The sequence below is a fragment of the Aegilops tauschii genome, chromosome 4 (genome assembly GCF_002575655.3).
Source record: "Aegilops tauschii subsp. strangulata cultivar AL8/78 chromosome 4, Aet v6.0, whole genome shotgun sequence".
Lineage (NCBI taxonomy): Eukaryota > Viridiplantae > Streptophyta > Magnoliopsida > Poales > Poaceae > Aegilops > Aegilops tauschii.
The window spans coordinates 77,780,396-77,795,534 of record NC_053038.3 but is presented as its reverse complement, the minus strand read 5'-3'; positions in this window follow the sequence as shown (position 1 = coordinate 77,795,534).

Below are 15,139 nucleotides of genomic sequence, written 5' to 3'. Positions count from 1 at the left end.
ATATCCGCATGCACTTAATATACTTCCAAATTAACGTGCATTGCACGTACACACTGACTAGTGCTGCTAGCACATGAAACTGGTGCCGTAACTTGTGAACGCGTCCAGATATGGTCAACGGCAACATCGCCCGCGAGTTCTTCGTGTTTGCCCGTGCGTCTAAACGCAGAAGGGAGGAGAGAGAGAGAGCACACATGGAACCCACCAGTAAGTGAAGGCGAATAGTACTAAAAATAATATTCCTGCGCCTATGCGTAGGCACACGCCCGCATAGATTGATATATATATATATAACTGCAGTTATGTATATAACAATCCGTGTACGCATGCACGCATAGATAGATCTCTCTGCAGAGAGATCTATCCGCCCAGGTGCACACGCATGTACGCGTGTGCGTAAATAGCACGGGCACACATACGCGTGCGGGATTAGACCGCACGCACCACTCGCGCATACACACGTGCGTTACGCACACGCATGTATCGCGGGAAGCTAACGCGTCGTAAAACACCTGTGAGATTGCCTGTCACGTATAATCTATCGTGATTGGCAATCAACTCATAAAGAAACTCGCATAACTGGCCTCTGAGACCGTTTTGCTAGATGAGCTCACCCCGGTCTGTTGACCTCATGCGACATGGCACCGTTGCTCCAAAAGCCCTGTCCTGTGCCGGATCTAGCTGACAAGCCAACAACTGACTCGGTCCTCCCCGAGAGGCCCAAGTCCGTGGTTGGGCTTGCTTCCTATTCATGTTATCAATTAAATAGGCTGTGGTAAAATAAAACATTATTTGAACAAAGGGAGGTACAACAAACATTGTTGTTCTACGTATGTTGCCTATTGACGTGCGGCTTGAAGGCCCTGGTCGCATGTTCGATCCTCGTCCTTTATTTTTTAATTTGTATATGGGTCCAAATTTGTTTCATGACATGTGGGCCCCTAGGTGTGTAGTTTGTAGCACTTTAATTTGTGGGTCGAAATTTGTTCCATTCCAAGTGGACTATCGGTGTGTAGTTTCGTAGCTTATTTATAATAATTAAAGAGAACAACAGAGTTTTTTGCAATAATACCATGGTGCGACGTTGAAGGCGAGAAAGGACGTGCGAGAGAGCGATGACCGAGCCAGAGGGAAATCAACTAGGGGAGTTGCGGGGGTTGCAACGGTGTTTCGAGTAGTTGTGGGCCGAATGCTACGGAAATATAATCTAAACCGATCGGAATTAATCCAAGGTTGGAGTGCCCCTCGCAATGTAAATACATCCGGCTTTGCGAAGGATGGAGAGGTAGCTTCAATGTGTGGAAGATACGGCGTGAGAAAGCAAGGTCAATCGAGAGACATATAGATAGAGAGACAAAGTGAGTGTGGTCCGACATTCATTGAACAAATATATATGCTTTGGAGAGATATTGTCCGATTGAGCTTTTGGCAAGGGTGAGGGCTGTAAGATAGAGCTTGAGAGATGATCCAGTCACAGACATGTAGATATATTTTGTGCGTGGGAGGAAGCAAGGTCAATCGATCACATAGGGTAGTCGTGCGATCGAAAGAGTGAGACGGGTTGGAGAGAGTGACCTAGATAGACAATGTGCGTGAGAGAGTATACAATGTGAATAAGTTGAATTGAGCTCAAACATGGTGATATATCGTTTTTGTTTGAGAAAGAGCGAGGTCAATCGAGACATACAAAGAGAGAGAGAGAGAGAGAGGGAGAGAGAGAGAGGGAGAGAGAGAGCGAGCGTGGCCCGCCATGAGGTCGAAAGAGTGGGGCGGCTTCGATGGACTGACCTAGATAGACAATCTGTGTGAGAGAGTATAGAGTGTGTCGATCGAGGCCCGAACAAGGAGATATATCATTTGTATGTGAAAGAAAATGAGGTTAAACGGGACTCGGATAAAGAGAGCGAGATTGAGCGAGTGTGGCCCGCCGTGCGGAAGAAAGAGTGAGACGGTCTCGAGGGAGTGACCTAGATAGACAACGTGCGTGCGTGCGCACGAGAGGTTGGGGGCTAGATAGGCAATGCATGTATTTAGCGCGAGAGGGTGAGAGGGAGAGGGAGAGGGAGAGAGCTCGGCATGGGGTGCAATGGCGAGTGTGTGAGGTAAATACATTTCGTAATAGAATGGAAAAAGGGGGTTGTGTAGTTGAGAGAGTTAGAGACCGAAACATGGAGAGAAAGAATGGATGCGTGTTGGAAACCGATAGCTTCCTAAGGTGGTTAGGAGAGGAAGATTGACCGATACAGGAAGTATGTAGCGTATGTGCGCGGGGGGGGGGGGGGCTAAAAACAACATTTGAATGTAGATAGTACGAGACTTAATATCGATGTTTCAATTTGGTGTAAATTGTAAGATTTGAACTGAGGACCATGCATATGGGTAATTATTTCAAATTCGTGCCATACTAGGTTTCGAAAAGTTGACATTGACTCGATTTGTTGTGCTATTTTGTAGGTCATATGTTTGAATCCATCCAAAAGTTTTCTCACTACCATGGTGTTCATCATATACATATTAATTTGTATTAAAAAAAGTAGCATGGATATAGTGAAATGCGAAATCCACGTTAGAATTGGAGATCGCTATGTGACACACACTCTAATTCAAATAACTAATTATGTGACACACACTCTAATCCACGTTAGCGTGGATACCGTTTCGATTTTTTTTCAAATAACTCATTAATTAATTTATAGTATCTCATTTCGAATGACTAATTATTGCAAGGAAAACAAGGGCATGGTAATACATACAGATTCGTTTGCAAATGAAAGAAGATTCTTTTGCATTCTCAAATGTAGGCGCACCAGGCAGACCAGGGTCGTGTCGTCGTGGTCGCGTGTGTCGGACGGACGCTTAGCACCCAGCCACCCACCCCCTCCCTCCCTCCCGCCCCCCCAAAAGGACGACGACAAAATAAGTTCGCGCTTCCATGTTTCGGATTGAAATATCTGGCGGCCCCAATTCCAGCCCTGCCAAATCTCCCTTCTCCACCGTCCCCTTCCAAGCCCAGATTGCTCAAATCCCTAATTCACCGCCAACCCAAGCAAAGTTCGAATCGCCACTCGTCTCGTCTCTTTCCCCACCTCTGTGCCGGACGACAATGACGAAGACGACGGTCGCGCTTCCCCACCGCACCGGAGCTACCTCATCTACGCCCTCGTCCACCGCACCGGGTGGTCCACCGACAATGTCGGCCGCCGCAACCGGCGTGCCTCACAGACACCGACTTCCACCGCATCAGGTGCACTTCACCGACGCCGTCTCCCAGCTCACCGGGGCTACTTCATCGAGCACATCGTCGCGCGTCCGCCCCCCGAGGCCGCTGGGGCTTCACCAACGGTCTCGTCCACCGCATCGTAGCGCTCCGCTGCCACTCAAGATCTGCATCCGTGCGCGGCCAACCAACACGAGCGCATCACCCTCAACGGCTCTGAAGTGACCCGCACTCTAGCTAGGCGAGCATGCCCCAACGCCGGCCCGAACTAGGTATCCACACATCACTCCCTTGTGCACTGTTCCGACGATGTTTGGATATCCTTTAACTGCTCTCTTAGCTTACATGCCTATCCAACTCTGACTTTAACTCTTATTTCTTCTAGAGATATCATCTGAAACAAGCAAATCCATTTTTTAGCGAAGCATGACGGCACTACGGGATCTGGTACACATCCTGCACACCCGTATAACCTTGTAAGTATCTGTCCTCCGGTACAACAGCAAGATCGATTCCTCTTATTTGATCAGCCATTTGCCGTGTCAAAAATGCAGAGGGGGATGCAAGGAGCACAAGGCCTGCACATCCAAGCAAGTGGTAACATGGACTTGTACATGGAACATCCCAAGCGCAAGCAGAGCTGCAGTGAGCCTGTACAACGAGCTAGCGTAAGTCCCTGCATTTCATTTAATTCGTACTGGCATTCATGTATGATTTGTGTGCAGTGGCGGATCCACGAATTCAAGTTACCAGGGGTGAACATTTAACTTAAAAAATACGAAGGCACTTGCACTCCGGAAATCAACATAACTTGAGAAATGTGAAGCTACATGCACTTTGAAAACCAGCTAATGGTCCAAAGTAGTTCAGATTATAAACACTAAATATGCAAGCACGAAAAAACACAAAATGCAACATGGTGTACACGGACTACAAACATGGTCTGTACCTGCTTGAATTATTCGTTCTCTGGCTGAAAATATCGAAGTGTAATTGCACCTATAACCAGTGCGCAAACTGTATATCAATATATCTATCCTGCACAAGTATGCCAATAGTTTCAAACAACATATTAGAAAAGTATTTATGCTACGTTGTCATGATACGGGGACTTTCTGGTAGATGGCCTCGACGTTTCCTCAAGCCATGAAAATGCACTATAATTTGCTTGTCATCAATGCCTGCAAATCTCTATGTCTCTCTCAACATAGCAGATCATCATTAGACACTAAATCCTTCAATGGGAGCTTGCAAAATGCTTGCATTAGATACCTCATTAGACACTATATGTTCATCACCAGGAGCATGTAAAATGTTTGCATCAAATCCTTCATTAGCAGTCTGTTCATTAGACACTTCAGGCTCAAGAACAACATGAGCTTGGATGTTTGCACCGGAAACTTGATTAGATTCATCAGATTCAGTCAGTTCAGTATTGATTGGGGGAGTTATAAAATAAGTAGAAATTGGTTTCATTTTCTCAATGATTCCCTACATACAAGCAGTTTTACAACACCGTCAGGTTTAACTATTGGCCAGAAATTGAAGAGTTGAATTAGATATAATCAGGGATGTGATGTACCTGCTCGTTGCGCATGCTACTCTTGCAAGCTGCGACTGTCCGTTTGCGCAAGCTCGATGCCATGCCCGTGCTGCCGCCGCCGCCTCCCATGCAGGCTACACCCAGGGTTGGATCTTCATCTTCTTGACCTTCCGTTCGCTTGAAGCCCGGCGACCGCCCTCCAACGAGGGCGCGAGGAAGTGCTGTGTCGGTCTGTCCAGCGGCGGCTAGGTTAGGAGCGAACCAGACTGGAGGTTGGAGCGGATGAATTGGGATTTTTCCTGCTGTCGATCGATATGGGAGGCGCTCGGTTGGGCCGCGAGCCTGCTATAGGGCCTGCCTTGCACTTATGTTATTGGCCTATCCAAATTGAAACATTTTTCTTCATTTTTTACATTGCCCGCTCGTGCGTTGGGACGAACAAAACTAGCCTGGGCCAACCTGGACGACTCAAACTAGGCACACACTTTCAAGCCACCCGAGGCGGCTGCCCATACCAGCCCCTATGGTGGCGTCTTTTTGCGTGTATGATAGGGGTAGTGAAAAATATTCTAGTGGCGCTTTTGATTTACCCACAGAATGGTTGAATTGCTTGTTTCTATGAACGGAGTTCGCCAATAATGTGAAGGATGCCAGTCTTTTCATCCTATTGTAGATTGCTTAGATCTCGATATGCCAAAAGTAATCGCATGAAATATACAGTAAAAGCCAGTGTGATGTGTGTGGCTACAACTAGTCTAACTACACATCCTCATATAACATATCAAGGACGCACCATCTTACCAGATTAACCATTCGACTTAACAATGCAGTGTGGGAAGAAAGAAGTATTGGGACTGCGTATCCAAGCAATTGATGCCATGGACTCCTTCGTACAACCTTGTAAGTGAAAAAGAAGTTGCAGTGTGCCTGTACAAAGAACTAGCATAAGTTCAGTTACCTGCTTCTCGGAATTTTAGTTAGCCACTTATTGCAAAATTGTTCAATTATGTTGCTTGGCTTAATTTAGTTTGCTACTGATTACATAATGCCATTGCATGTTAATCCTATTATAGACTGCGCCTATCTATGTGTTTGATACTTACTATTAAGAATTACCTGTTTGCCTGAACTTAAATAGCTACTTGTTTGTTTAACTGCTTTGCTGCTGCAACAACGGGTTACAATGATGTTAATAACTACTTTTCAGCATCGAATTGAAACTCTTTAATTCCTTGTTTGTTTAACTGGTTTGCTGTTATAACTCCCAGTTGAGATGTTTTGCTAACTTCAACTTTTCTGAATCCAATCGGAACTTTAATGGCAAAACAGGTTAGCCCAAGATCAAAGAGCGAGGTCCCCATGGACGTTGTATCATCCTGCAGCAGTGGCACCGGCCCAATCGTGCATTATGAATTGCCAACTGCTGAGGCTCTAGAGGCTAAACTAGTGGTAGAAAGAGATTCTGCTTCTGCACTTAGATATGAAGTTGACATGTTGAGGAAGCAAACAACACAATCAGTAGCAGTACTCAAGACAAACATTAAATATTTGGTGGATTTCAAAACGAAGCAAGTTGAGACTGACCACATTGTTAAGGTCCTGAAGGAAAAAAGGAAATTAAATTCCCACTTGGTAAATCATAGGTGAAATGTTCTTTCCATCGTTGAATAACCTTTGTGTTGTTTGTTCATGTAATCAATCAAACCATTTGTTTTAGAGATCATGTAATAATTGTTTTTTTTGGTTTGTAATTTTATTTGAGCACAAGTCTGTATTAATTGATAAGACTCGGAGACATTTCATTTTGATTGCTGTGCCAGACCTACAAATATGCCAATCGGGCTGAATGTGCATTCAGCAATAATAGTAGTATAGATGGACCATAAGTGGCACGAATCGGAAAGGGCCAAGATGCTGTAGTAGCTTGGCTAAAAAAAGGATGCTGTTGTAGCAAAGAAAAGTACAGCGGCCTGGCTTATGTATGTTAGTTGATATTATTGATCCATATACTCTATAAGTGTTTATATGTCTATTAGTTCTATACATTCTTGGTTGATTGACTCGGTATTTGAATCTTGATACATCACTTGTGTACATATCTAAATGGGAGTACACATTATGCTGCGTGTGACATTTGAGTTGGACATGAAGTGTTCCAAATATTCGAATTCACCTTAAACTGGATTCTAGCTTCTGAATTTGAGTATCGGCATTTGTAAACCATATTCATATATGACAGTGGAATACATCTTTGTCGTCCTTTTGAAGATATATAAAAACACATAGAATGATTTATAAGATTTGTATAGGAATACAAAATGGATTCGAATTTAGTTGCCAGGGTAAACGTGGATGCTTATTGTCCCAAAATTTGAAAGAAGCGGCAAAATGTCCACTCCCACGTCGGCGGCCCGAAGCCAAGTGTTTGGGAGATGGAAATTACTGTCTACCCATTACACGGACTATCCATTGGCCCGATTTCCACTACTCTAAATAGGGGTAGGATAGTAACTTCAATTAGACGTGACACGACCGCCTCTGAGCCCATTCCAACACGGTGGGCGCCAAACATGGGCGGCAAAACACATTTGATTCAAGCTCGTCCGAAAGACCTCTGTTTCTCCCTCCATTTCCCCATTCATACACGGTGGGCGGCAAAACAAACTCAACTCGGCCGAAATTGATGTAGGCAAATATTTTCAATAGGGGCAGGTTTGTAACTTCACTCAGGCGTGACACAACCGCCCTACCTGTCAGCCCCGTTCATACACCGTGGGCGCCAACCATGGGCGCCAACCACCCTCTCCTTGCCCAAAATCGCTCTAGGCAAATATTGGCGAGATGCGAGATTACCGTCGTATCCCCAACCGACGAGACGTCCAAATTTTAAACGGGGGCTAAGTTCGTAACTTTCCCATATGTCAGACAGGCGCGTCCCAAAAACATGGTTCCCCGTACCTCTCCCTCCATTTTCCCATTCATACACCGTTCGCGCTAGAACACCATCCCCACACCAGCCTCCGTCCGCCACCCCATCCATCGCCGCCGTCCTCCACCACATCCATCGCCGCCGTCCTCCACCACATCCATCGCCACCATCCTCCACCATGCCGGAGCGCCTACCAAGACCACGTCGTCCACTGCTAGAGATGGACGTTTCTCATCCACGGCGACGGACCAAGAGCCTTGCATCACGTCCTCTCGCTTCATCGGCGCCGTCGTCCTCTTTGCCGGGGCCGCTCACACGACCTTCTCTTTCACCGCAACGGGACTTATCCCCCGATGCACCCATCTACCATCGCAGATCTGCTTCAACGCCACTGACAGCCATCGCACCCCCGATGCCTACACGGCGCCGCAAGAGAGGTGGTACTTCATATCTCCTCAACTTTTTGATCTCAACCAGAAAATAGATCTTAACTTGGTTACTCTACTTTCTTTTAAGCTCTTAGAATTTAGTTCTTAGTTCGAAGCAAACAATGGCTGCTAAATATCATTTCTCTGGTTTCCCCCTTTTATGATCACTATACGATCAGAATATGTGCTTCGTGTCATAATAGCACTGCTCGACCCATCAAGCTAAAGAAGCTCAGTTGTTCAAATACGAATCTGATATTATTAAAACATATTCGTTTAATTGGTCAGCTAAATGTTCCTAAATTAGTTTCAAAAATGCATGTTCGCCGCTCGGGTGTGTATCTCTACAGGGTGCCCACGGTGGGCCGGCCCACCCTGGGATTTTGGGTCGTCCTAGGCCCCGATTCCCCTCTGTTCTGCTGCGCGCTTCCGATCTCTACTCACCCCCAGCCGCCTGCCTCGCCAGCGACTTGCCGTCCCCGGGAGACGCCGGACTAACAGGAGGTCAGGAGCCGCTCGCCCAACAGCGTCACCGCTGCCCGGGCGCGCCGCCGTGCCTACCTTCCCAGTCCGTTCAGTGCTCAAGCGTGCAACACCCACTAAGCCAACCCGATTTATCCTGAGATAAGTCCTCAACACTCAGCAGCCACTCCTCATCACCCATTTTCTAATTGACTCATTACTCATTAGGCAGGACTGTCATTGGGGTGTGTTGTCTGCTCAGTGCTACCTACACTTAATGGTTCAGATGTATTTCGGTAATCTTTAGTACCTGTAAAGTTCACAGGGTTTTCAAAATTCCGGCCCTAGGAACAGACACTAGTCATTTTGGATTGTTGGTCATAGTGACATTGACCCAGATTACTACTGCAAGCCAGGTTTGTTGACAATTTTACTTGTCTTTGTTACTCATTCGATATAATATCCAATTATTCACGTCGATTAGTTGCAAACAATAAGTGCTAGACAAACTTCTTGATTCAGATTTTGGACGGTCTCGTACTGCAGTTATAATTCTGCATACTTGTCCTTGTAAGCTCACAAGTAAATGATTGATTCACTACATCTATGCTTGCCTTGTCATATTTGTTGTCAATATTCTTTTAGGGTGGACCACCCTGTTTCTAAATACTGCAACCGTAGACATGAGTGAATAGTATTTCTCTATGTGATCTCTTCCATCATGTGTGGGCAATGAACACTGCATTGTATAGAAAGAAAGTGTCATTTCCAGCTTTTACATAGGCTTTGATCTTTTACATGGAATACAATCTGCCTACTTGCTTTGTGTCGCACTACCAACACTCCACCCTTGAAGCTAAACATTATGCCACTCATAATTCCTTAGTTTATTTGTTCAAATATGAATTTCATATGATTCTAATGTTCCTACTTCAGTTTTGAAATGTGTGTCTGCCTGTTATAGAGACATAAGGGGTTTGTATTTCTGTGTGTGGTCTGGTCAGCACGGTTGGGGTGAACTTTGCATATGCAGGGGTTTATAGGGAGACACTCTTCGAGTTGAATCTGCAATGCATTCCATAGATAATCTGACTACTTTTTATGTTTTCATGAATCTCAGATTCTGAATAGCATCATAATGATTATGAGCTTGCGCGCATGAAAAGAATAAAGCAGAACAATGCCATGGCTGTCAAACTTGGCATTAAGGGACTGAAATCAAGTCTGGATGCAATGCAATGCAAATGCTCTCCACCTACAGATTCATGCTCAGAATATGATCCTAACAGTGATTCTGAGCTAGAGGGAGACCTAAGTCAATGTACCTCCCTAGTGGAGGAGTCAGAGGAAGATGGCCTATCTTATTCACCCATCAAGGTGCTTGCTCTAACTTTCCAAGGTTATATTTGTCACACATATCTTACAACTGATGCTTTGCATTGCTTCTACTTTGTTGAACTGCCATTAGCTTAGTTTACACATCGTGTATGTGAATACGCCCTGCCTATCCATTTTCAGTACATATTCCATCTATCATCATACCATATTTATCCATTCAAATGTTGTTCTTGTGTATCAGACGTTCAAAAGGAAGAGGGCGATTGCTGATCTTGGAGGAGCACAAGCAAAGTATTTGGAAAAGGTAGTGGCACCTGATAAATCAAATAGCCCATTAGGTGTAGTTGCAATATCACCTGACCCACAAAACACCCCAACTCTAGCAGACTCTAGCCCTACTACACTGGTCAGTTTTGATACCCCAACTCAGCAGACCCCAACTGCAGCAAACATTATGATTATGCCAGTTGACATAGCACCGGCTCTACGACGCAAAACCCCCATTCCAGCAAAGAGTACACCAAATCCAGTTGCCAAATCCCTTTTTGAACCAGAGAGAGCCCCAATTGCAGCAAATAGGACCCCTGTTCCATTTCTTCCCAGTTTAGAAGACAAAGCTTATATTGTTGTCAGGAACTTTGTGCGCATCTTTCCTTCATGGAAAGATTATACCGTAGACACAGAACAATTTCCAGTCTTCCTCCGCAACTTACGCGTAAGTAATGTACTAATGTTATTCATGGTCATTGCTGCATATGTTTCTGCTGACAGAAGACACAAGATTTCATTCTTTTAAATAGGCGAGGACCAAACTGTATTGTGAAGACGAGCAAGGGTTGGTTGCGCTTTTCAAGCACTCGTTGATGAAGTACCATTCCTACCTGAGGCAAGCGCACTTCGATGGCAAGCCTCTAAACGAAATTTCTGTAAAGTCTCCGGTGCTACATTTATCCGACGGTGACTGGAATAATCTTGTTACACATTGGTCTTGGCTGCAGCGTAAGGTACTATCTATGATATCACATCACAATTTGAACTACATTTCTGCATTTGCCTTAACGTCTCACTTATACTAAAACTGTTAGCAGAAGAACATTCATTCTCAAGGGACCACAGAATCTCGCAACTATACTGCACACTGCATTGCTCTTGTGAGTACCTCTTGCCCTGTATGACCATACTTACTTTCATAGCTGTTTGATTATGTAGCATCACTGCACATGTTAGCCTCGTTATCGTCCATTTGGTGGACATTATAAGATCCGTATGGACTCTTACATAAATTTAGAATCAACCCAATGCTTTTGAAGAGGTTTAGCTCTGCAGTCCTCTTGTAAGGACTGAACGTCGTCTATCACTGTACTTACATTAACAGCTACTCCCTCCGTCCCATAATATAAGAACATTTTGTATAGTACACCAGTGTTCAAAACACTCTTGTATTATGGGAAGAGGGATTGGTTCATTGTGTAGCATTCTGCATCTTATCTCCCTCGCCCACCATTTACTAAAAAAGATCAAATCTATATTTAATCTTACCAAAAAGTAGAATACACAGACAATGCCAGTGCAGAAGTGTAGCCCATTGCTCTTGTGAGTACATTTTGTCCTATAATGCTTGTACCTCCAGGGATTGGTAGTTGATTATGTAGCATCAATCTGCATCTTATCTTCATTATCCTCTATCCCTTCCAGTATTATCATATCTATAATTACTCTCTACAAAATGTAGAGTACAGGCAATGCTTATGAAGAAGATTATGTGCTGAAATTCTTGAGTTATCCTTCCCTTGACATGGAGAAGGGCATTATAAAGCCGGTGTTAACTGATAATGTAAGTCAGTCCTTCTAAAGCCTTTATCCTCAACTGCTATTTAATTTGCTCATACTCCCTATCGTTTACTGCTGTTTAGTTTGCTGTTTCTACCAAAATGCATGTTCGCAAGAACCGCAAGTTCTAAGTTTTACTTGTAAAACCAAATTCCTTATTCATACCATGGACATTACTCAATACTCCCTATATGTATGCTTGTTTTTGTGGATCTATAATCCAGTGTGTGGTGAAGCAGCCCACGTTTGCACCTTGTCATCTCCTGTTTTATCTTACTGATGTGGCTGATGATATGAACAACATGCCATGCACATTAACCAAAATAGATACAATGATTTTCTTTACCCTTCATCTATGCTTGTTATGTTGACATGGTAATCCAGTAGTCTGGTGAAGCTCCCCGCATTATGAACAATGCCAAATTATGCTATTGATATTTTAAACTTACTCTTTATTTTCTAATTTGAAATTGGATGGAATTGACAGCACAGTTATCATCTTTGTTTATACACGTGCAAAACCTGTCATCTCTCTGCTTTGTTTCAGGGTGATATGCCTGATGGCATGCACAAGTCTGCTGAAGGCTGTGAGACAAACCCAACATATATTGCAGCAAAGAAGGCAAAACATCTTGAAGATAGCGAGACAACCCCAAAGTCTTGTCTTGATGCAGTGTTCAAGTTACTTGAGACTAGCAGTCAAACAAGCTCACAGAATTCGTTGTCTGAATCAGTTCGACTTCTTCAGTCCCAGGTTCTAGCAGAAAGGCATTCTGCAACCCAACTTCGACTTGAAGTCCTATCTCTAAGAAAGATTGTGGAGAACACCAATGAGAACCTCATCGCTAAACAGCTACACCTGGAAGCTATGACCGAGATGCTAGGCCGGTCTCACAGCCTTGCTCAGCAGCTTGCGCAGCAGTTCTGGTGCAAGGCTAACCTTTGTTGAACTGTCTTGGAAGTGGTCTCGGTTCAGTATTATTTTGTTACGCTGCAATGGTGCCCAGTTTTTGTAATCTGCTTCTTCGTTGCGCGTTATGATCACTGGTGGCGAACTTCGATGCCCAGTGGATGTAATATACCATAAATCTTTTATTGTATAGTGTAGGTTTATTCTTAGTTACTATGCCGTAATTTCTTTATTGTATAGAGTAGGTTTGTTCTTAATTCCTACTAGTTACTGCCATCATTCGCTATCTGAAAAAATCAGATGTAGTCGACCGGGCCGAAACATTCACCTCTAACGGGCCTGGTGTTTAGCGGGCCACAATTGGGCTGGCCTGCATCTTTCTTGGGCCCGAATCATTGGGGCCTTCACATTTTGCGTGAGGCCCACAACTTACACCGGCCTATATTTTAGTTGGGCCTTTTGTGGACCCAGCGCTTAGTTTGGCCCAGGTAGCACCGGGCCATTAACAGGCTGAATATTGTACTGGCCTGTTACGGCCCATATGAAACCATGGGCCTTTAGCAGGCCGAAATGCATATTCGGCCTCAATTTTCACTAGTCGTCGACGGGCCTTCAGCAGGCTGAAATGTAGACCGGGCCTTTTTGTGCCCAGTTATATCACGGGCAGTTACCAGGCTGCAACATATCTCGGGCCTTAGTTGGCCCACTGATATCATGGGCCTTTAAGAGGCTGAAAGCTTAGTACAGACATCAACGGGCCGAATTATGCGACAGGCCTTTAACAAGCCCAAAGTCACGTTGGGCTTAACTGTTGCCACCTTTATCACGGGCCGTTAGTGGGCGCGATGTCCTGTCGGACCATATATGGCCCATGGGCAGCACAGGCCATTCCCAGGCCGAAAGTCACACCGGGCTGAAATGGGCCCATGTCTACATCGGGCCTCTAACAGGCCGAAAGTCACTGGGCTGTAATTGGGCCCAAATATTCGGCGAACAATTAACGGGCCAGATCTGGCTTCGGGTCGTAAATGGGCCCAAATATTCAGCGAACAATTAACGGGCCAGATCTGGTCTCGGGCCGTAAATGGGCCTTTATTAAGCAGGCCGTTATTGGGCTGGCCCACTAGTACCTGAGAAAGTACTAAGGGCCTTTGACTGGGCCGGCCTTTTTAACCTATATGGGCCTCTGTTGGGCCGTGCCATGTGTCGACGTATCATAGGCGCTTTGGGTCCAATGAGTGGATGACATCAGTCCCAACAGTGAGCCGACACGTGTTTCCTCCAGCCAATGATGATTTTACACGTGGAAAATCTCCATTGGTCGGGGCTGTTAACGGGTTATCGGATCCAAAACCGGACCCGATAGCTTAACGGTGTTTCGTTACGGTGGATGCCACGTGTCGGTCACCCTTGACGAAAGCACTTCTGTGACGCGCGATTTATCGTCATGGAAGTGGACACTTCCGTGATGATAATTTTGGTAATGTCATGGAACACTTCTACGACAGCACAGGTATGACTATCTTGATTCCGTCATAAATTTGTCATGGATGTACATGCATGACAGAAAACGTGACCTACTGTGACAAACACGTATCATCACGGAAGTGTATTTTTTTTGTAGTGCCTACTTCAACAAACGACCCCAACAACGCTGGCGCTCCTCCACCGACTTCGTGATGATATTCTTCAGGGGCGTTAGTCCTCATTTTTTGTCCCTTTTGGTCATTCGATGACAAAGGGGGAGAAATTTGAGTTAGTCTTCAAGAGGGTCTATATATGGGCGTTTTTTTTCTAAGTTACAACTCTCGTTCTTTTGAAAACTTTGTTGGATCGAGTTGTAATCTTACCTCCGATGGTGGTCTAATACATTTGCTATGTTCTTCTGCATGCTATTTCCTCATTTATGTCAATGCACGCATGCTGAATTACATCAGTCACCATATTTCATCATGCATTTCAAATTCTGCATATCATATGTTAAATATGTGTTTGAATTACAAGATATAGGGGGAGATCTCCATGATTCTACTCTTCAATGTGCATTGCTTCTCAAAAGCAAATTCCTCACATATGCACATCTTCAGGGGGAGTTTTTCTATATCTTGCAATCAAATTCCTCAATATCAGTATTTACACTTCATATGTTTATCCCCGTTGAAAACTTAACCTATATTGTCATCAATCACCAAAAAGGGGGAGGTTTAAGTGCATCTGGTGCCCCTTAGTGATTTTGGTGTAATGAAGATTTATAGGTTAAGGGACTAATGTGTTTGTGAGTGTACACATGTGTATAAGTCTATGAGGAGTTTGATATTTACAGAGAAAGTCGACCCCTAAAAATGAATGTCTTCAACTGAAGACTTTGGCTTTCTGAAGCCTTTGAAAGTGAAGAAATTGGTGTGATGTAGTTTCGTAGTTTCGTTTTTCTCTTTATTGAGTCATAGGAAACACCGTACTGTTAAAGGGGGTCGAGGAAAAC